Source organism: Eptesicus fuscus, chromosome 18, assembly GCF_027574615.1.
Source record: "Eptesicus fuscus isolate TK198812 chromosome 18, DD_ASM_mEF_20220401, whole genome shotgun sequence".
NCBI lineage: Eukaryota > Metazoa > Chordata > Mammalia > Chiroptera > Vespertilionidae > Eptesicus > Eptesicus fuscus.
This window is the reverse complement of record NC_072490.1, coordinates 18,787,295-18,798,748: the sequence shown is the minus strand read 5'-3', so window position 1 is coordinate 18,798,748 and position 11,454 is coordinate 18,787,295. Positions and strand designations below refer to the sequence as shown.

The 11,454-nt window shown below is 43.7% G+C and overlaps 1 pseudogene; it reads right to left on the bottom strand.

Annotated features, from left to right (window-relative positions):
* Positions 1–7,830: 7,830 nt before the first annotated feature.
* LOC103296984 (60S ribosomal protein L34-like) lies at positions 7,831–8,186 on the bottom strand (annotated as a pseudogene).
* Positions 8,187–11,454: the final 3,268 nt, after the last annotated feature.

Here is an 11,454-nt window from a genome sequence, read left to right as displayed (position 1 = left end):
CTGAGGCTGGGCTCTCTTTTAAAGGGAAGATGCTGATTTTCAAGCCAGCGCAGAGAAAGAACAGTTCAGAGTTGGGTTGAATCTATGCTACCTTCTAGGCTCTGTTCGGTTGAACTGGGGAAGTAATTATTAGAGGGTCCTTATAAAGAACCCTCTCTTTATTCTATTCATTTTTAAAAATTAAATTTATTTTATTACCAAAGTTAAAACAGTCCATTAAGACATGGAGGCTTAAATAACAATTCCCCATGGGTTGGCTGGGCATTGTAGGGTGATTGGGTGAGCTGTTTTTTTTTCACTGGGAGATCCTGAGATTTTAGTATCTATACTAGTATCCCTGTGCACAAATCCGTGCGCCATTAGCTCGCCAGTAGCTCTCTGCCCCATGCCTCACCCTCCTGTAGCTCCCTCCCCTCACCCCTCCTTCATAGCTTGCTGCCCTGCCCCCTCCTGTAGCTCTCTGCTGCCTGCTTATAGCTCGCTGCCCCACCCTCCTGCTGATCCGTGATCCGGTTGTTATGCGGTCCGTCATTACGCTTGACAGCGTAATGACCATTTGCATATTACATCTTTATTATGTAGGATGTCCTTTCTCATGGGCTGTTCAATTTCTCCCCAGAAGGATCTTTCTATCCCCTGCTTTGGGGTTCTCCACCTTGGCAGTGGGAGTTCTGGGAAAGGGAGCTAGGAGGAGCTGTCATCATTTAGGAGGCAACTTTCACAAAATCCACCACTTTTGGCCCTGGACAGGTAGCTCATTTGGTTAGAGCATCACCCCGATATGCCTAAGTTGCAGGTTTGATTCCTGGTTAGGGCACATAAAAGAATCAACCAATGGCCCTAGCTGGTTTGGCTCAGTGGATAGAATGTCAGTCTGCGGACTGAAGGGTCCCAGGTTCGATTCTGGTCAAGGGCACATGCCTGGGTTTAGGCTCAATCCCCAGTAGGGGGCATGCAGGAGGCAGCCAGCCAGTGATTCTCTCTCATCATTGATGTTTCTATCTCTCTCCCTCTCCCTTCCTCTCTGAAATCAATAGAAAAAATTTAAAAAAATGGAAGCAACTAATCACTGAGGAAAAGATACATAAAAAAACAACAAAACCCAACCAATGAATGCATAAATAAGTGGAACAACAAATTGATGTCTCTCTCTCAAATCAACAACAACAACAAAAAAATCCACCACTTTTAACCCAAAGCCTCACCCCAACTGTCCACTATTCCTGGTTTTCATGAGTCTGGAGCCTCCCTGATATATTTCTCCAGAGAGTAAGACATTCTTCCTCTGCCGGGGTCAGGGAGAGGTAGGATCCCGAGCTCTAACTGTCCCTTAGGTAGACTTTCAATCAAGACCTGTCTTTCCGTCTGCGATGCAGATGGTGATGGGGACACCCAAATCGGCCCTTGAGAAGGACCTGTCCCAGCTGCTGTTGGCAGTCAGTCTTCAGCTGCCATCCCCTGCGTGACCTGCCTCAGCTCAAGGTCGTCCCCTCCCTCGCGGCCCACAGCCAAGGATGCATGGAGGCGGGACCCGGGGCGGTTTCAGGGAGGAGACATTTGGTTATTTTTTGTATTTCTTTTGTGGCTAGCGTTCTGTTTAGGTTTATAATTTCTACTTTATTTCATCTTTTACCTAAGTATTTTTTAAGAGTTTGCCTTTTTTATGGGGAAAGAGTGTTTGGCCAGGGGTGAGGGAAGGGGCTATTTTTGTTTTATGAATTTTAAGTTATGTTACAATATGTCTTGCATACTTTTTGCTTTTTGGAGCCATGAGATTTTCTTTTTAATCTGATACATGGTTTTTCAAATCTGCCGTATTGTTTATTAGGTTTTGTTTATTTGTAGACTTCTGAGGTATTAGTATAGAAGACTTTTGTTTAATTATGTTTTTCTTTGTTCCTTTTCCTCCTAATGTCTTGAAAGTGGCATGTTCTACTTTGGTTCTCTGGAGGTTACCTTTACATTGAAAACAATTAATTTAATTTAAATTTTATAAAGAGAAATACAGCCCAGATGGTCCAGAACTGCCTTTAAAGCCAGATACTCGATGCTATGTAAATTGGATGACTACAATAGGGGTAACTAAATTCCATAAACTTCAGTGAGTTTCTGCTATGTGCTAGACACTGAGCAAGCCCCTGTAGGTTGAGGAGATAAATGAGATACTTCGCACCCTCATGAGACTCATCATCTAGTGGTGAAACTGACAAGTAAACAAATTATAACTTTATGTGAAAGGTGATAATAGAGGCACATACAGGGTGGTCCCACTGGGTCATCCCTCCCAGTCTTGTGTAGTGCCCTCCCCTTGAATCTGGGTTGGTTTAACCTGTGACTCATTTCTTGACAATAGAACGCAACTTAAATGACAACAATTTTTCTTTCATATTTTAATCCCTTTGAAATTTTGGGCTGCATTCTGAGAAAATTTCTTGACTTATTAATTGCTCCTCAGCTGTATCCACTGTGTTTTTATTTAATTTTTATGTTTTTTCCAACAACTCTAATTGGTTTTTCCCAGTACTTGTTGCAGTTTCTACCTGTTTGTTCCATTAACTTTGTTTCCTTTGGTGTTAGTTCTGTTTGTTGAATTTAGTACCTCTTTTTCCTGTTGTTAGCTTCCTACAAATTTTAGAACATTATTGCTTCTGTATTTATCTGGATATTTGAGATTTCCTGTTTTATGTCATACTGCCTCTAATGGAGAGGTAAGATATGATTTTGGTAGAATATTCGTACACAGTGTGATTCTAGAGAGATCCTGAAGTAATTCTGGGTCTCTCTAGCTACCCACTGCACTGTGTGGTCTCTTTTATCCAAGCATCCATTCTTCTTCACTCTGCTTGGCACAGGTGGTGTGGGATGAACACCTGGCTGCCTTACCTGTTAACCTCACCAGGTATGTGTTCAGTTGCCCACCACCTCCCACCCCATCCTTCCTCTAGTCCCGCTTTCTTTGTTCACCTCCCCTTTCTTTTGCTACCTCCAAGCTTGAGCCATTCCTGGGGCAGTTCCCACCTTCACCGAAACTCTCTCCCATGCATGAATTATGCAGCGATTTCCTTGTTAGATCTGATTGCATCAGCTTTCTGTCTTTGTTTCTGAGATGGTGATCTTCAAGAAAAATGACTTGGGTTCTACAGAAATAATGACCCCATGAAAGATTTTGAGGAGATGAGGAAGGCTGATATCTTTCAGAGTGCAAAGTGATCTTGGAATGAAAAGAATTTCTTTGGGTTGAATTCCATGGAAGTTTGTCACTGACCTATGTTCCTGAACTATGAAACATGAATATTTGAGCTAAGGAATAGTTTCCCTTGATAAATAAACTATTAAGAAATACTTCGAAAAAAAACGACTTGGGCTAAAAATATAACCTGGAATTGAGAGCTGGCATGACAGGTAGGACATTCTGATTGCTCATTTCATCTTAGAATTCAGACCTGTTAAAGTCATTTTGAAATCTGAGTGTAGTAGAAATAAATGTAGGACTTGGAATTTAAAAGAGCAATCACATCAGCATGGAATGGAGAAAATTCAGTTTGGTAGTAATCTGTAAAAAGTTCTAGAGCATTTGGTTTATTACAAGCTTTTAAAAAATTTAAATTTTTTATTGTTTAAAGTATTACATATGTCTCCTTCCCCCCCCCCCCCATTGACCTCTCCCCTATTACAAGCTTTAAAAGGTGAGATAGACCTACATTACATACAGGTGAGAAAGACCCCCCCCCATCACATACAGGTGAGGCAGACCCCCATCACACACAGATGAGATAGACCCCATCACACACAGGTGAGATAGACCCCCATCACATACAGGTGAGATAGACCCCCATCACATACAGGTGAGATAGACACCCTATCACAAATAGGTGATACAGAGCCCACAGTACACACAGGTAAGATAACCTCCCATTTCACACAGGTGAGACAGATCCCCATTACACAGGTGAGATAGAGCCCCCATCTCACACAGGTGAGAAAGATCCCCCATCACACACAGGGAGATAGAGCTGCCATCACACACAGGTGAGACAGCCCCCTCATCAAGAACAGGTGAGACAGTCCCCCCATAAAAAAGAAAAAAAAAGAGAGGTGTGATTGTTACCTGTGAATGTGATTACAACGAAAGGTAATGTTGCCAAAACCGGTTTGGCTCAGTGGATAGAGCGTGGGCCTGCTGTATCCCAGGTTCCCAGGTTCGATTCCGGTCAAGGGCATGTACCTTGGTTGCGGGCAGCTGATCGATGTTTCTCTCTCATCGATGTTTCTAACTCTCTATCCCTCTCTCTTCCTCTCTGTAAAAAATCAATAAAATATATTAAAAAAAAAAAGAAAGGTAATGTCACCAAATAATTTCCTCTCTGAAATCAATAAAACTATATTAAAAAATTAAAATATGTTTTTATTGCTTTTTTTAAAGAGAGGGGAAAGGAGAGGGATAGAGAGACAGAAACACTGATGAGAGAGAATCATTGATCGGCTGCCTTCTGCACACCCCCTACTGGGGATGGAGCCCACAGTCCCGGGCATGTGCCCTGCCTGGGAATGGACCCGGTGACTTCTTGGTTCACGGGTCCACGCTCAATCACTGAGCCACACCGGCCGGGCTGAGGTGCTTCTTTGTCAGGCTGTGGTGCCTGAATACCTTTCTACCTAGGGTCCTCCCTACTGCAGAATTAAAAAAGGTCTGAACTTGCCTTGAAATATATGTATATGGAAATGTAGGAGTTCATGGAGATACTTGCTACGAGCGTGAAAAGGAATCAGGCATTCAATAGCCTTTATTGAGTTTTGAGAACCGGAAAACACTTGAGAAGAGAATGAACTGTTGTTAATCTAATGAGCGAGCAGGTGCTTAAGCTTTCCGAACTTGGCTTTTTCCTAGGTGTCAAGTAGGAACCGAATGCATTCCTTTTCAAAAAAGTTGCTACGGAAAGACGAGAACCCCCCCTTTTGCCCACTGCTCACTGAATATAAAGTCTGCAGGATGGAATTTTGCCTCATCAGCCTTGCTTTCGAAGCTTTCATACAATCAGTAATGTTGGCTTCTTCCGACGCCTCATTTTAATCTTCCTGCATTTCTGAAAACTGAAGCTCTGCCCAGTCGGAGACAAGCGACTCTACCCTTTCAAACGTTCATTTATTTCTTATTTTGGGTTGACTATTTCCAAACACAGACCACTTTCTGTACTGCTTGTCCTCATGTAAGACTGTATAATTCTCTCATGGCGGGTTTTATGTGAGAATGGCCATATGTCGTCGTTTTAGAAAACAAGATTTTGAGCCAGTGAGATAGAATGGGTTATATCCAGGTCCTTCTGCAGTCTGAGAGTTCCGCTTTTAAAATATAACTGTTGGAGGCAGCATATCGGAGTGGCCCAAAGAGTGGGCTCTGTTGTCAAGCAGATGAATTTGAATCTCATGTTTGTTCATTACTTTTTATTAGTTTTTTACTGTTACTTTTCCTCCCTGAGACTCAGCTCTGTTCTCTGAAAACAGGAGGTAGCTGGTTTCTCCTGTAGATTTTGATACACGTTTTACCATGAGGTAAAAATGATTTTACAAGTTAAATGGCTTAGAGCACCTCTTAGCCCTTCCTGGGAGGAGTATCCTTGGTCAGCTCCTGTCTGCTTTCCTAGACCTGTGGTCGGCAAACTGTGGTTCTCGAGCCACATGCGGCTCTTTGGCCCCTTGAGTGTGGCTCTTCCACAAAATACCATGGCCTGTGCGAGTCTATTTTGAAGAAGTGGCGTTAGAAGAAGTTTAAGTTTAAAAAATTTGGCTCTCAAAAGAAATTTCAATCATTGTACTGTTGATATTTGACTCTGTTGACTAATGAGTTTGCTGACCACTGTCCTAGACCAACTCTTCATTCTTCTCTCAGCTCTCCCTGCGAGGCTGACCTGCATGGACTTTAAGGACTTGGGGCGTTGGTTAGGTTCAGCCAGCAGGGAACATCGGGGATTTGCAGGGTGGAGAGAGTGAGCTCAGGGAATCTTTTTCTGTCCTCTCTGGATTCTGATAACTCCCTTCTTCCCTTGCCCCTATAGCGGGGGTGGTGAAGGTAGACTTAACCTTTCCTGGTTTCCCTTGAACAACATCCATCTTTATAAATAGTGCCTTCATTAAACTCCCCTCCAGTTTCCCAATTGAGGTGCTACCGGTTTCTTGCTGGGAGCCTGACCCATGCAAGGCTCTCTACCTGCAGGTCCTTAAGGAGCCCTGGGGATTCATTCTCAGTTCCAGCTGTCAGTCCTGCTTGGAGTTGCCTGCTCCGTGAGCCAGTTTTGGTTGTTGCTGTTGAAAGAGGGTAGCCTGGTGTTGCTCGTGCCTTCCTTCCACTTGGTTCCCTGATGAGCTGGAATGAATTTCATCCAGTCCATCTCTGGTGCCTGCTCCTCTGGAGTCCTTGCCTGTGGTGCAGGCACCTCCTCGTAGGCCGTTAGCCAAGGGAGGGAGAACCCAGTGCCGCCTAGTGACAAGGCTATTTTTCTGGGGATGTGACCTGGGCATATTAACACGTGGGCACTGCAGGGTGGGTTCAGTGAGAGGGTGAATGGACTTGGTTTCAAGTTGCTTACCATGGCAGGTACTGTGCATCACCATCTAGTATCATCAAAATCATAAATACCTTAGGTTCCTCACTTTATTCAAAGCAGTAATCCTTTTCCACTTCTCCAACTTCCCCAACTATTCTCTCCCCCCCCCCCACCCGCCACACTGATACACATAGCTAGGGCATGCTGTTTCCAGGAGTGGGGGGGGGTATTTAGGTTGTCTGTCATCTCCTTTCTCAATCCCAACATACCATCATCCACAGCCTCTATCCCTGCCGTGCCATCCAGGACTCAAGTCCATATCTGCCAGGAACCAAATTAATAAGACACTTGCCCATAATAGTGGGTGCACAAGTCAATCTTGCAGTCGTTCATTGGTGCCTGCTTTGTCCTAGGCACTGTGCTTAGGTGAGATGAAGTGCCTGACCCAGGTGTCATTACTGCATTATTTGATCCATCTGCATTAAACGGCCACAGACTGTATTTCTGACTTGTTATTTCAAGCCAGAATGAATGATATTCTCAGAAGTTGATGAAATATAGTCAGAAGGAAATCAGGAATTTAGGAGAGAGGACGATGAGTTAACAAAAGAGGGAAGCAAAGAAAAGGAGAGGAAATTGATTTCAACTTGAGTTAGATAAGGGATAGAAAAAACACATTTTGAACCCTGAGTGAGTTCATTTCTGTGTGGTTAGAATTTGTAATGTTGTTTTTATAGTAATTATTTTGTTGACTTTTTATTTCCTAGAAGTTAACCGGTGGATCGAATGATGTATTATGAATCAAGAAAATGTAAACTGAGTATTGTTTGGACAGTTGATACTTAGGAAGCTGATTTTTTTGTTGCTTTAAACTTTGACTGAAGCACATTTTTACAACCAAATAAGATACCTGTGGGGACTGATGGAAAATATTTGCAGTGTTTTGTCCTTAGAGCAAAGCTTTTTTTTATTGGTGGAGGGATTAGCATTAATGTTTCTTTGTGTAGGACTTCAGTTTGGACCTAAATATTGACCATCATGCTGGAATCTCCAGTAGCTTTAACGTTTTAAAAAATGATTTTTAGACAGAGAGGAAGGGAGAGAGAGAAAGAAACATCTATGAGGAGAGAAACATTGATTGGCTGCCTCCTGCATGTGCCCTACTGGGGATCAAACCTGCAACCCAGGCATGTGCCCTGAGCGGGAATTGAACCAGTGACTTCTTTATTTTTTAAATAAAAGAATAAGACTTTTGTTTTTATTAGTCAAAAAAGCTTCATTTTTAAGCTTATTTAGCTTTCTGAATCTGTGCTTGTGCCTTCAACACTTTCACAACGATTTTCTGCTCCTCAATAAGGAAAGCACGCTTAAACCTGTCACGGACACATTCAGCACAGGTGGATCCACCATAGGCCCTGCTGACGTGTTTCTTTCATTTTAGACAACCTCATTAGAACTTCAGGTCTCACAGCACGAACTCCGCGAGAGTCGGCCTGGGCACACACCACATGCAGATTTTGGTGCTTTCCCAACCTTCTTGGTATAAAGGTAAACAATTCTGTTACCAGGGGTTCGGGACAGTCTAGTTTTGTTAGAGGCTGTATTGTAGGACAGCCTCTGATGGTATATCAAACGCCGGATCATGGTGAATACCTAAACTGAAGTCCCCGTCCCCGGAAGAGGACTGAACCAGTGACCTGTTGGTGTAAGGGACCATGCTCAACCAACTGAGCCACACCAGCCAGGACAGGCTTAGTGAGTTTTTGACAGGCAGCATTCAGAGGTGAAGAAGTGCCTTTTGGCCTCTTGAAATTTCCCCCAAGAATCTGGGCAGCACTGAGTCCATCCATTCCTAAGCACTCAAAACATTTCCGCCTGCAATACCATTTTTTAGTGCTTTACTCTGAGCTCTAAAATATAGTGGCTCACGTGTGGACTTTGCAATGAACAAACCTGGGCTCAAATGCTGGTCTTGCCATTTACTAGCTTTGCGATCCTAAGAGGTTCGCTTCACTTCCTTAAGCCTTGGTTTACTCATTTGCAATAAGGGGATAACAATGGTGACCTTGTCTTCCTCCTGGGATGATGCCTGGCATAGAGTCAGCGCTAAATTTATGGTAGAAGTTGTTAGGATTATTTTTATCTTCTATTTCTCTACAATTCATTTTCCATGTATAAATATTGTATCTCTAAAAGGTACAAATGCTGTAAAGACCAGAATCTAGGTACACATTTGGCACAGAATGAATAATTTAAATTGCATGACTTTATTTTATTATTAAGTTTTGCAGAAGCCAGACTTCAGGGAATTGAGGAATGAACATGGAGACTCTGATCCTAAACCACTTTTTCTTTTTTTAAAAAAAATATATTTTATTGATTTTTTACAGAGAGGAAGAGAGAGGGATAGAGAGTTAGAAACATCGATGAGAGAGAAACATCGATCAGCTGCCTCTTGCACATCCCCCTACTGGGGATGTGCCCGCAACCAAGGTACATGCCCTTGACTGGAATCGAACCTGGGACCCTTGAGTCCACAGGCCTACGCTCTATCCACTGAGCCAAACCGGTTTCAGCTTAAACCACTTTTTCAAGAGAAACAAATCAGTAGCTGAAGAGCTCAAGGTCAAGGGAAGGCTGTCTTGTAATGGAGGGGAGTATCTCAAGGCTGGAGAGAAGCCTTTGGAAATAGAGCCTGATAAGAGTTGGAGGGAGGTTACGTAAGGACTGGAATCTGGTTGCTGGAGGAGCCAGCCTGGGAAAGCATTAGAGACATTTATAGAGCGATGGAGGATTTGGACGGAAATAATGTCAATCCCAAGCACAGAAATTCCTAAATTTTATCTAATAAAATTTATCAAAATTTTTCTATATATTTAGCATATATATATATAAAGATTTCTTAACTAAGACATAAAATCTGCTAGATTTCTATATTAAACCTTTTATATATTATAGATATACATATACATATCTGTATCTATCTATACTAATAAAAGGGTAATATGCTAAATAGACCGGATCAACCGGACGTCTTCTGGACATCCGACGTCCTTCCAGACAAAGTCACAATGGTGGGGGCCGAGGCAGAGGCGGTTAGGGGAGATCAGGTTGGCAGGGGAGAGCAGTTAGGGGCAAGATTAGGCCGTCACGGGGGAGCAAGCAGTTAGGGACGTGATCAGGTCGGTGGGGAAGCAAACAGTTAGGGGAGAGATCAGGCCAGTGGGGGAGCAGTTAGGGACAAGATCAGGCAGTCAGGCAGAGGTGGTTAGGGGTGATCAGGCAAGCAGGGGAGCGGTTAGGGGCATCAGGCCGGCAGGCAGAGGCAGTTAGGGGTGATCAGTCAGACAGGCAGAGTGGTTAGGGGCTATCGGGCAGGCAGGCAGGCAAGTGGTTAGGAGCCAGCAGTCCCGGATTGCGAGATGGATGTCTGACTGCTGCAGGGATTGGGCCTCAACTGGCAGTCCAACATCTCCCGAGGGGTCCTGGATTGGAGAGGGTGCGGGCCAGGCTGAGGGACCCCCCTCTCCCTGTGCACGAATTTCATGCACTGGGCCTCTAGTATACTATATCTATATCTATATCTATATCTATATCTATATCTATATCTATATCTATATCTATATCTATATCTATATCTATCTATATCTATCAGAATATATTTTGGCCCAGCCGGGTGTAGCTCAGTGATTGAGCGTTGACCCAGGAACCAGGAGATCACTGGTTCGATTCCTGGTCGGGGCATATGCCCAGGTTGTGGGCTCGATCCCCAGTGGGGGGCATGCAGGAGGCAGCCAATCAATGATTCTCTCTCAGCATTGATATTTCTATCTCTCTCTCCCTCTCCCTCTCCCTTCCTCTCTGAAATCAATAAAAAAAATAAAAAAAGTATATTTTGTTTCACATTTTCTATATGTGAATACAAAAGTGGAAAATTTTATATATATATATATTCCACTTTTCATTTGATTATTTCCCCTCTATTTAGAAATCTTATGTTTTATATCTATTATTTTGGTGGTTAGCATTTATATTTTAACATGCCTATTAACAAAATCTAAAGTTTATATATATTTTTGCCTTCTTTCCTAACAATACATTGACCATAGAATATTATAATTCTGGTTATCCTCTCATTTTATATTTCAACTATTTTTTAGTATTTTAGTCCTCTCTGCCTTCCCTCCCATTATACATTATTTCTGTTGTTTTAAACAGTTAGTATTTGTTTAGATTTTCTCATGTATTTACTAATATCTTTGACCACCATCTCTTGATCCAATGCATGGGAGAGGACTTCAGGGTGGTTAAAAGGATGCCTAATGTTTCTGGGGGAGGCTCAGGCAAAAGCCAGACACCAGCGGAATGCAGGGGGGCCCCTCAAAGTCCTCTGGGCTCCAAAGGCTCCTAGTCGTGCTTGAGAGTAAACTTTTTGAAGAGATAGTCGCCCAGCCCAGCCTGGGGACCAGCCAACCTGCGGAGGTGAGCCAGGTGTGGCCCATCTTGATGAGTTTCACCTCCTCACCCCGGAAGTGGTTCTCCAGGAAATAGAGCCTGAGGAATAGAGTTGAAGGTCTGTGTGGGCAGAACCCAGGGCCTGCAGCTTCAAAGGGCCTGGCTCAGGTTCCTCTCCAAGGCCAGGGCGGCTTCCATGGCATCCTGAGTTTTGCCCACTCCTCCTGGGAGGCTTCAGCACGTCCTGGAAGAGAATGCGGCCACCGCGCTGGTTTTGTGTCTTTAAGAGACGCTCGGAGCCCTCAGCTTCTCCGCCAAATCAAGGCCTACACCCTCCAGAGCCACATCGTCAAGGTCGAAATAGAAGCCCAGAGAGAGGTAGGTGTGGGAGGTCCACAAATGCGGGCTGGCCAGGCGGTTGACGGAGGCCTCCACCTGGGTGGAACAATTCTGATGA